We start from the raw sequence: 12,088 nt of genomic DNA on the forward strand, positions 1-12,088 counted from the left end.
TGCGTTCACGACTTTTCTGAAAACTATATATGCCGTTCACAGTACTTCTACCCCAACAAAGTTTCTATTCATGTTACCATTCTCTACTGTCCTGCAAATCTCCAAACCAATGCAAAGGAAAGTTCCGAGAAAAACCCCTCCATCATCAAAGAACACATTTTTGCTTTATCAGATGACAATACACAAGACTACCATTTTGTTCGCTATGTACAAGATCTCATTCTACACTACTTCAGAGAGGAAAAGCATTTAATGGTGGAGAAAATCCATGAAATGATGGCTGTGCTGGACAGTGCAAGTCTAAGCACACCTTTGGTGACCTTTTTTGCTGTCTCGCCAAATTTCGAATGCCAGATTGACCGCCACTTTTTTGAAACATCCCATGCTAAGGGAGAGCAAGATGCAGCCAGTGCTAATGTAAAGCAGTAAGCCACTCTTGCTGTACTTCAGAGAAAGGTTACAATTGGTAGTGCCAAAGATTTGTACAACTGTTTCTCTGAGAATTTCCAGCCGCCCACATCAAGCTCTGGAGAAATTACCCTAAAGAAACGTGTCTACATTTACATCCCAACAGATGGGGAAGGTTCAATTCCGAGGAAAAGACAGGGGCGTTCCTTTCAAGCTATCAAAGGGATAAGAAAGATCCACTTAATCCAAACAACACTAACACAGTGCAAAGTTTTCACGAGACTCCACAGCTGCGTACAGCGAAGCCTGTGTAAACTCTACATATGTCGACAAGTGGTAAGAGAGATAACTCCCGATGGCCAGGTTGCTATGACAAGGCAGAACCAAGATGCCGCTGATGCTGACCAGGTGAATGGCATAATTGATTTGGTGGAGGCAGGAAGCATTGTGGCCATTGCAGTGGCTGATGATGCATACTATAACTACTACCTTCTAAAAGTAATCAGCCGTACGTGGGCACATATTAAGGCGAAGTGGTTTCAAAAACTAAAAAATAACGAAATATAAACTATAGTTAGAGTAAGTACGAAGCTATTGCTAACTTCAGAAAACATGCGTAGGACTGACTTAATGCGATGTTATTAAGGTAGCAAGTACAAGAATTACTAGAAACTAGTATTACGAACTATAGAAACGAAAGTTAACGTTCGCTGATTCGAAAGTAACAACTAGGTACAACGGTACAATCGCTTCACTAGTAACGCTTCTTTAACGTCGCTTCGTTATGGTTCACTAAAGGTTGTTTTACTATAGACTTTGTCGCAAACATTGTTGGGAACAACTTCACAGATAGTAAAGAATTTCCGTCAATGTGGGATCAATGTGTCATCCTGTGAGTAACGTTTTGTGCTCATAAATTATATAGGAACCCTTTTACACAGGTTCCCTACAATACAAAGCTAAGGCAAGCGGACTTTTTGTTGTATCAACTAATTTGAACTCCATACTATTATTGTCTTTGAATAATGACACATGCCTTAAGATTAAACAAAACCTTCTTGCAGGGGTTTTCTTGTCGCAGTCTTCAGGGGAGTGTCTCCACTGAGTTAATAAGGAGTACTCTCCCTGTTTATTGGGATGACCCCACACATGCCAAAACCCTCAAAAAGGTTTTGGTGTCGACATTCCAGGGAGGTAGAAAGCAGACCAAGTCAAGTAGTAACAAAGTTCCATTGACCACCTTCCTGATCACAGTGAATATCTCACTGGATGATGACATGAGGTATTAAATAGATAATGGTGGCTTATCTATTTTTTTTTTAAATTTGTTTAGGTTACATATAATCAACTAAATTTTGTATGTGATTTTCTAAAACTTAATTTTGGAACCTCAATATTGATACAGCCAGACATTTTGGAAAAGTTTTTTTTTTACTGCAGCCCGGGACTATTTTGAGTACTAGTGGATTTCAATATGAATTTAAGCAAAATAATAAACAACATATTGGGTGTCTTGAGGAAAAAAAAAGCACCCAAGTTATATTTTCTGTGGTAGTACTACATGTAAATTAATTCCCTGTTGTATTTCACAGGGTCTTTGAGAGATCAACACCAATCTTCTATGAGAAGATTGTAACCAAGGAAATCTCGTCAGATTTTTTTGACAAACGAAGGAGGGTCAATAATGCTGCAAACAACCACTGCATTCCCTCAGTAATCAAGATGAATGAAGGGCTGTCAGAAAGAAACTTGGAGTGTCACGTAGATTTCTTTACTAGGCACCTCCAGGGTACGACATGATGGCGGCCACCTTCAATCGACTGAATGTCAGAGTGGTCATCATCTTCGCAGGCTACACATGTCAGCAACAACCCCACAACCTCCATCATCAACGATTACACGTTAATGCAGTAAATGCGGTACATCATACACTCTATCAGCAATTTCATATCACTGATCCAGACTATCCCACGTTTCTTGACTACATTCGGCTCACCCAGCCAACTCAACAGCAGGTAGTCTGGATGCACGAAGGCATCGTGCTCTGTGCTCTGCTCCGCTCACCGATGACCAAACCTGGTACGCTTAAACCATCCTTGCGGACGCCACCGTAATGAGGGTCTTGAGACGTGGAGCACAACATGTAAACAACACAGTGGTAGACCATCTGTTCTCACGTGTACGTCCCTTGTCCAAGTTCAAATGCGCATCAGTGGCAGAGTGCGACCACATCTTTCCTCACCGAAATATGCTAGTCATCTTTTCTGAAAACAGGGATAAACAATCGTGTGTAGGTCAATGGCCAGAAAGCCACCATTCTATCAGCGCAAAACAGAACGATCATCCTGCGTTTACCGGAAAGGCCGGATGTCTTCATTAATCCAGTCACCATAATAGTAGACGATGTTCCTGTCACATATTACTCATTCACACCTGCATATGCGCAAACCATTACGAAGGCCCAGGGCCAGAACATAAAACATCTTGTGCTTTGGCTGGATAGCCCTATTGGCCCTGCTGGAATGGGGTACTTTCCTCTGTAGACCTAATCTTGCTCATCGCTCTAGCTCATTCTCAATGACCTCATTCTTTTATTCTTCTCCATAGCAGGACCATTTCTTAAGCACGGATCAGAGGGACACACTTGTGTCGGAGAGCACGAGCTGAGGTAACCAACTCTTGGGGAGTGTCGTTAGAGAGCTAATTCTGATACCTATCTTTCTCTTTGGAAATGCAACCGACTAACAACACAAAACACTCTTAAGACTCTCTCGAAGTGCTACCTCGTCGTGGTGAGTTTCTAGTAACCCATACCATACAGGCCTCGGACGGCTATAAAGCGATGTGGGCTGCACGGGTGAAGCCAAAGGCACTGCACTCCCAACAATCCTCCCCCCTTTTTAAACGACATCACACACCAGTTACTTTTCAAAGTCACGCTACCTCCTGCAAGAAACCTTGACGATATCGCTAGAGACCAACCCGCCCGACAGTACTGTGTTCCCTACCACCAATCTCGACAACTAATGTTTTCTTTTTTTGCAGAAATGTGTCAATCGTCTAGCAACAGTGGGACACCGAAGCCTAAATACAATTAACACTTTGCAAGAAATTTTCTGCTAAATTAAGGAGAGGCACTACGAAATTTGTCGGACGAAAAGATTCTGTGTAGATTAGAGGACTGGAACTGCAAATGGTTGTCTCTCCCCAACAAAGCCATCAGCAAAATGGCCAGCACCCTTTAAGATAACCTGGACAACATTCGCCGGTATAAGGGAACTGTTTTCACTGACAAGTTCATCGAAGACATCCAGAACTTCGTTGATCCCAAAACAGACTCCCTCCGCCGCCCTGATAACAAGGACAGACTAGTCAACGAGCCCCCGACGCAGATGACATGCTGGACATATTGAAAGCAATAAATGACAGGCTAGAAATTAAAGATCTCTTTGTCGATGCTATCAACGCAATGGCGCCCATACTGATGATGGCCATCGTAGTCATAAATTGCTTACTTCACAATCCTGATGGAAAACTTCAAGGCCGACCCCAAGTCGTAGACAATGATGCAATAGGTCGGGCTTACTGGATGTCCATGCCAACACATGTCCAGGATGAGCAGAACGAGGACAAAGACATTCCAGACAGTGCGGATGAGGATGAGCAGCCTCCACCTACCAAGGTTTAAAAGCAAAAACACAACAAGCGACGCCACGAAGCAAGCCCTGCAGAGGAGCCGCTGGCCAGTCCTTCACCTGCCAAGAAGAAGAAAGACAAGAAGAAAAAAAAAAGGGCCAGCATATCTGGCGGATTTGGCGGATGATGAAGACAAGCTATACAAACAGTTGGGAAAGTCCTCCCGGAAGTAACATGCTCCACTCAAACCTTTGAACATTTCACATAGTCTGTTTTAGGGCTGTGCACCTAGGTTTTCCACACGTTTCTCACTTACAGTTGAGCTTTTCACTTAGAGGTTTAGTTTCCCAGTAGGTTTTCTACTAGAGGTCTATATTGACAGATTTTTTGGATTTTCAGTAAGTCTTAGGAATAGCTGATTAAAGTTCTTTTGCAAACGAAAGCACATAGTGTGGTCTCCCTTCCTCCAGAAGTCACCGCGGCTAAGCGCAGGGGTACGCTAAACATTGAGGGATATTGGGTCCACTGGTCTCCCCTATGTGGCTATATATGCCTGACAATCCTTGTGCACTCCCCAACGGGAAAGCTGCGCTCTTTCACAAGACAAACATTCTTTACACTCCGGGGGGCCATCCCAAAAAGGTGTTGGGGGTCGACATCTCCTTGAGCAGTCCACTGGCCAAAGGGTTCCTAAAGCCCATAAGGGTTGAGATCAGAGTTGGCCCGACTAAACAGGGTGGTCAGGGGTGGGTAGGAAATTTGCCTCCATTGGCCACAGAGATAATGGTTAGATAAACTTGAGGATAAATTTACCTTTCATCATAAAATTATTTTAATTGTCATTATTCTGCTTTTCATGACTTAATTTCCTTAAAACTTGTTTCATTCCACTAACACTGCACCTCTTTTATTGTAGATAATTGACCTTGTGGGAAATGAAGAAGTTATTTCCAGAGAGGATCTGGACGACAACTTAGAAAATAAACCACTTCCATATGTTTTTTCACAGTATGGTCACACAACAAAAATAGCATCTGTAAACTGGACCAGTTCATGAAAGACATCACAGAAACTGTTGAAAAGGGCAACTTAAGAAGCCAGGTGATTCAATCTTATCTTTAAAACTGCCACCAATTTGTTGCATTTGTTTAATTCACAGTTTTCTTATATTTTATTTTATATGTACCTTTTATGAAATCCATACATTAGAGCCCGAGTTTTGATGAGTTGGCTCCTAAGTCAAATATCGCTTAGCAGAATACTGAACCTTTTTAAATGCTTGAAAAGGGCCCATGACACTATGTTAAACTGAAATGGTACAAATTAGTACCTGATCACAATGACCCCAATCATTCAACACTGACTTAGGCCTGCTATACTGGCATTACGCGTGATGCTGGGGCTGATTCATTTATTCCAACTGTATGTTTCGCAGATTTATAAAACAATCTTTGCTAATGGAATAGTTTGAGTCACGAAGATCGCGTTACGTTGTTTCCCTCGTGTTACGCCACTCAGGGTTTCAAGGGAAATTGCGGGAATTCCATTGCGATAACGTAAGCTTCTCAATGACCTCTTTTCTGTCTGGAATCGTGGTCTAAGACTGTCAAACAAAGCACGATTCCTTCGCCAGGAACTCTCCAATTTCCATCGTTTTAGATGTCGAGTGCTTCTTAGAAGTTATTCTTTCGATTTACCGCTTCAAAATGGGGACATTTCCGTTTGAAAACGGCACACTTGAGTCCAGAACATGTTAACAATATGGCGACACAAGTTTAATCCAGTGTTAATTAAATGATGCTTTGACGTCACACAAGTAGGGGTGAGTGGGTCCCTTCCCTCGCAATATAAACGACAAGAATGGATGTTGATTGGCCTGTTGTTGTTGAAGACAATCAGAGCAATACATCCCAAGTAGGAGAGGGGAGAGTTTAATGAATAAATTAATGTACCGATTTGTGAATAGTTTGAGTCACGAAAATCGCGTTCCGTTGTTTCCTTTGTGTTACACTACTCAGGGTTTGACGGGAAATTGCCGGAATTCCATTGCGACTAACCTAACCCTAACCCTAAACCGCAAACAACAGCTCGCGGGCGCAATTATATTTCGGAAAGCGAATGTTTCCGAGTGAGGCACGAAGTGTCGAGAAGAACAAAGGATTTTTTGGGATCCGTTTATATAGTGAAAAGTTGTCCTTGGCAAGAGGGTCACCCTCCTAGCCGAGTGAATTTTAGAGAGCATTGAAATGAGGAAAAAGTTGACTCCTTTGCCCAAGCCAAGAGGTGACTGTCTAGAGATATCATGAAAACATGCGAAAAAAAAACGTCTCGCAGTCTGCAATTGAAATTGGTTGTTTTTCTTCGGTTTACAAACGTTGGCTTTTTATACACAAGAAATTCTGGTTCGTATGGTTTTTGAAACCAAGTTAAACAATTCTGAAGTTAAAACTTGCTGGGCAAAATGGGTTTGCGAATGCTACACAAGTCGTGGTTGACTGAATCTAACCGCGTGACATTTCAAGTTCTTTTGGCGTTGAATTTCGCCTGTCGTTAAGTTTGTAATCACACAAAGGTGAAATACATGACCTCTAAAGTTAAACGAAGCGTTTGTTGTGGCATGACTTGATAACATTAAACGCCAAATGATTTATATACCTTTTGATATAATCTGACTTTGTCGGCATTAAAGTCGGTGGCATTGAACTCGTACATGCTTTTATATTTCTTCAAACTGTGGATAATCGACTCAACCGTAGTAGGGCTCCAAGATCACTTCTTTACCGAGCCAGATGAGCTGGATTTCGGTCTTGCTGCCATTTTTATTTTTTAATTACAACAGAGTTCGCGCATGCTCTGATTGTCATGCCTTTATTGAGTTGACCCTGTTACGCAAGGCAAAGCGTTTATATTTATATGGCGGCTAGGCGGGTTACCTTCTTAGCCGCGCCAACTTTTTGTTTCTCATGTAAACGGTTCGCCAAGTTTTGTAAGGAAATGTAGGAAAAGTTTGCTCGTTTAGGGTAGTTCGGGTAGGCGGGTGACCCTTCTATTCGGGACAACTTTTCTTCATATAAACGGGGCCTTAGTGTTATCGGGACAAGAAAATTTCCGAGCCCACAGTAATTTAGCCAGCGGTAAATATTTTGTGTAACGCAATTGTAACGCAATGTAAAAGGAACGGATTAGCGTGCGGTGAGCGCGAAAACCGGAAATTACGTAAGAGGAAGAACTGGCCAACGTTTCCCGGTTAGATTCGGTAAATTGCTTCATTTTAAGATTTGAAAAAAATTATTTTTCGAACAAGTGCTATATGTCACATTACTTAGTTGAAAAAGTCTCTGTAATTGCAGTTAGGTTGAATGGAGTTGATATACAAGGCAATAGATATAGGGTGAATGGTAATTTGTTTAATGTATTCCAAAATGTCAAGGACATTAAACCAGTTCGCATTTGGTTATGTGCGTGGTGTTCATCGTAGTATTGTTGCGTAAACATGTATCGTTTCTGTAAAGTTGAATTGTTATAATGCAAGTTGTTTTCATCTTTAACTAGTTTAAGCTTTGTAGGAGCAAAGCAATTGCGTTAATATGCAGAATTCATATTTTCTACATTGTTGTAAACAAGAAAGTTTGTTCATTGTACCTCATAATGAGAGAGTATAACAGTTAGCGTGTTGTAGTATGTTTTACAAAGGAAAATATCGTTAAATATGTCCTTGTTGTTACAGTTTCTTGTAGTACCAGTAGATTGGAAAATAGAGAAGTGTTTTAGATAAAGGCATTTATATTTTGTATTTCAGTAAGTCTTGTGAAAATATAGAAGTTTGCTTTGAAAAATTATATCTTTCGTTACATGAAAATAAGAAAATAATCTTAAAAAATTTTATTTGTACCATTTATCAAAGATTATTACAGTAAATTCGAGTGAAAGGTGAATTAGTTTGAAGCACTATGTACATAATTCTTTGTTGCGTGCGTACAGATAGGAATAACATTAGATATCGTACGTTATATCTTAAAAAATAATATTTGTTGTTAGGATGGTCCTAAAATTATAATTGTAGCAGTATAATAAAGGTAGAGAATTTCATTTAGTGAGAAATGAGAATCAAGATTTGCGAGAAAGATTTCTGTTCGGAAATTTGTTTGAAGTTTGTTCATCTGGTTAAACGTTTTGTAATCTACAGGGTTGAATTAGGGTCTTGAATTTAGGGCAGTATAAAAGTGGGTTTATTATGTGCGTTGCCAAAATGATCTTGCTAATATAGAAGCTAAAGATTTTGAATTACAAAATAATATGTTGGAAGAAGTACATTCGAGTGTGCGTGAATCAGTTTGAAGCACTATGTATAGAAGAATTGTTTGTTGTGCTCGTACACGGATGGGATAAGATATCGTACCATGAGATATCCTACGTGGTTTTTTAAAAAATAATATCTTTTGCTAGGATGGTGCTAAAAACATAATTGTTGCAGGGAAATAAATGTAAAGAATTTAATTTATAGAGAAATGAGAATCGAGATTTGCAGGAAAGATTTCTGTTCAGGAAATGTGTTCGAAGCTTTTTCATTCGGTTTAAACGTTTTGAAATTTACATCGTTGAATGATGGTCTTGAATTTAGCGCAGGAAAGTGTGTTCATTTTGTACGCTGTTAAAATGATAGTGTTACTATAAAAGCGAGAGATTTTGAATTATAAAATAACATGTTGCAATAAGTAAATTTCACATACCTTTTAAAAATAGAAAGCTGTTTGGTAATGACATCTGGATCGATCAGGAGAAGGTTGCGCAAACATGATATGTTCAGCAATTCGTGCTTTACTTGTAGTTTGCTATGAAACAGTAGATTTATACGTAGAGAAGGAATTGCAAAATTCAAGCGGAATGTAGTTTCAAAGCAGAACACAGAGTTAAATACTTCACAGGTAAATGATGAGCGATAAATATTTGTTTCAGGTTTGATGGAATGATGCTGTTACCAAATAGCTGGGCGTCTGAGTTGAGAATTCTGTGGTACTGCACAGCTCATCGAGTTTGTTAGATGAGTTTGGAACTTGTTTTTCTTGAATACTATTATAATGTGAATGCATTCATCAGGTCCAGAATATGTGCGAGTCAGAACGGAAAAGGTTGTTTTTCATCGCGTGAACTGCCAATCAAAGGTCTCACAATACATCCATTAGCAAACATGCGCAAAAGAATATATGTTTGTTCAGCGAAAGATGGTTTGAAGTGTGTTTTGGAGGAGAAGGTATGTATGTATTTAAGGTTGTTTGTAGCAGAAAAAGCAAATTGTATGTCGAAAATCTGTAAAGAATTTTGCAGGAGTACATGATTTCGGTGAAAATTTATTTAGAGAACTTAATTTTGGTTTGTTTAGTACGCGGGGAATTGTGGATTATTTTCAGATGATAATCCTATTTGGGTGCGTTTTTCTATATGTCGTGAGGCGATTGTTGGATAGATATCCAGTTCAAGAAGTTGGTTGGTGAGTATATACTACATTTCTTGAATGTCGTTTCGTTTTCAGCTTATACTTATGCCATATTTGACTGCGTGGTGCGTAAGCCTACGATCTTTTAAAAGTGATAATTTCCAGCATCGCTGGCTTCCCAAAATCGAATGACCTTAAAGTATATATAGTAATAAAAAGCGACAATCTTGGACAGATCAGATGAAAAATTAATATGACCCCTTCCCCCCATTTTAATAATGGACAAATGGTGCGTTTTGCTTTGCGCGTAAATTCTTAATTGAATTTAGGGGGAGGGGGGGGGGTTAATTTTTCATTTTAATCTGTCCAAGAAATGGCGCGTTTTGCTTTGCGTATAAATTCATCATTGAATTTGGGGGGGGGGGGAGGGGTTTAAATATTCATTTTAATTTGTCGAAGATTGTAGATAGGCGATAAAATACAATTCCATGTGCAGTGAGAGAGGGTCCCTAATAGGGTTCTTTAATCCCGTCATCCCGGACAAAATTTTTCCTCCATCTCGTAATCCCGACCGTTGTTTGAGCCCAATTCCGATCCCGGTCAGGTCATAATGTTTGTCAAGTTCCTTACCTGTACGAAAAAAGGCATTTTTAGTTGGATGTAAATTCCAACTGCAAATTTGAGCACTGATCTCTGTACTGGTTTTCGATCACGCGAGAAATTAGCTGTAAGATTATTTCTTTTATTTTTTCCACCATAACGAGTACATCATTCATTTAATTCTTTTCCAAAGTTCCCCGCGAATCACGTCTTTCTCATCACATTGATCCTTGGAATACGTTTCAGTCAAGCATATTGGCCATCAAAGTCTGCCGGAAAAACATTGCTACTCACATATCACAACGTAGGACTGCAACAGATATTTGAAAAGGTGTCAGGCCAAATACTACTCCCGCTGGTTGCTTAATGTACCTTAAACTTCTGAATTAAGTGGTTTCCTAAGTATACAGAGTACGTTTCTGAGATATTTTTCTTTTTGATCAAGATGTGGTGAGATCTCTTTGTTGACCTTTTGATTTTGATCATGAGGGAAATTACTCAAATTTACTGAATGGAGGTTTTCTTATCATTCGGAGCCGTCTGAATTAGTTCCTTTCTGTCGTTGTGCCCTGTAGAACATTTGTTTAGATCTGATCAGCTCAAGTTAACTACAAGGTCTCAGGGAGCACAAAGAAATTTTATCTGTAAAGACATCGGACCTGTAAATTTCTTTTTTCGTCCAGGATGGTGACAACTAGATTTTCATTGTACATTTTCGACACTGGACTTCCCGGATCTCGTTTCTTTGTAGTAACATTTGCCGCATCCCGTTTTTTAAAATCGTAAAATTTCGCGTCTCGTCCTTTATTCTAATCCCGAATATCGTCGTTCTTTTCCGCAAAATTCCCGAATCCCGACCCTTAAAATGGCAAATCCCGGATCCTGAAAAACTTATTGGGGACCTTCCTGAGAGAGTTAACTTGCCATGATACAAATGGTTACGTTACGTTATACAAAAGGTTTTTGGTATGTATTTATTTATATGAAGGCATTGATTTATGAAATCATTCGAACTGGTGATTTCAAACAAGCGTTTGCTGGGCGATAAATTACTAATGTTCGTGGCCTGAAACAATTCACGTGCCATGATACAAAGGATTAGTTTAAGTTTTCGAGAGGTTTTGAGTACATATCTATTTGTATGGGGGTTTGTACTTAACATATGTCATTATTAAAATAAATTTTCTCCGCATTTCAGTGATATGGAAGACGATGTTGATTGTCATGAGCGAGGCCCTGTAGAGCACCCTTGAGTGAGTTCAGGGGTGCTTTTGTAAATATACGTTTTGTTAAAGGTAAGGTTGTACATTTTAATACGTGAGAGTTCAAATCAGTTCATATAAGGGAACAGTTTTTTACAGCTCCCTTGGTAACCCAGTTATTGCGCTCATTTGTTTTTTTTGGGGGGGGAGGGGGTGGTTAGGGGGGCTCGGTGGGGGTATTGTTGTGGGCATATTTTTTTTTTGTGGTTTTGAGCACATTTTTTTGTAAATTGTGCGTCTGAGAGGAAGATGAAGTTGTTATTAAGGAATGTATTTTTGTATCTGTCAATCAACATTTCTGTGTAGAAAACACTTTTAACGAATATTTGGATGGTTTGAGGGTGAAAAGATTGACGTGCGAAGTCGGTACGAGCGAGGTTTTTTTTCCGCCTTTCGTCAGGAGCTTATAACTCTGCCTTTGTTTTTTACAAGATTTTGTAATGTTCATGGTGATTATTAGAGTTTGTTTTCAGTAGACAAAATTGCTTGTTTACTGAAAAGTGTGTGAATTTATTGCCGACAATTTAATGAAAAAACATTACTTTTGGTTTTTTTTTTTTATTTTTTTTTTTGCTGGTTTACGCTTAGGTTTTGAGAGAAATATAAAGTTAGTAAAAGCATAACAAAAAAATAAGCAGAACAAAAGAAGACAGAGCAATATGTTTTGTTCAAATTGAAGGCTTTAGGCGAATCTTTGTTTACGTCATTGTTTACATTTTTCTTCATTAGCATACAACTCAAGTCATAG

General features: G+C 39.4%; 2 pseudogenes across 1 annotated transcript in view; both read left to right on the forward strand.

Moving 5' to 3' along the window:
* LOC146479117 (uncharacterized) overlaps window positions 1-975 on the forward strand; it is a 2,076-nt pseudogene extending 1,101 nt beyond the window's left edge.
* The window catches only part of LOC146479110 (uncharacterized), a 177,126-nt pseudogene that overhangs the window by 115,266 nt on the left and 49,772 nt on the right, over window positions 1-12,088 (forward strand). The window lies entirely within an intron of this gene.

Source organism: Pavona decussata, unplaced genomic scaffold, assembly GCF_977016875.1.
Source record: "Pavona decussata unplaced genomic scaffold, jaPavDecu1.1 SCAFFOLD_61, whole genome shotgun sequence".
In the NCBI taxonomy this organism is placed as follows: domain Eukaryota; kingdom Metazoa; phylum Cnidaria; class Anthozoa; order Scleractinia; family Agariciidae; genus Pavona; species Pavona decussata.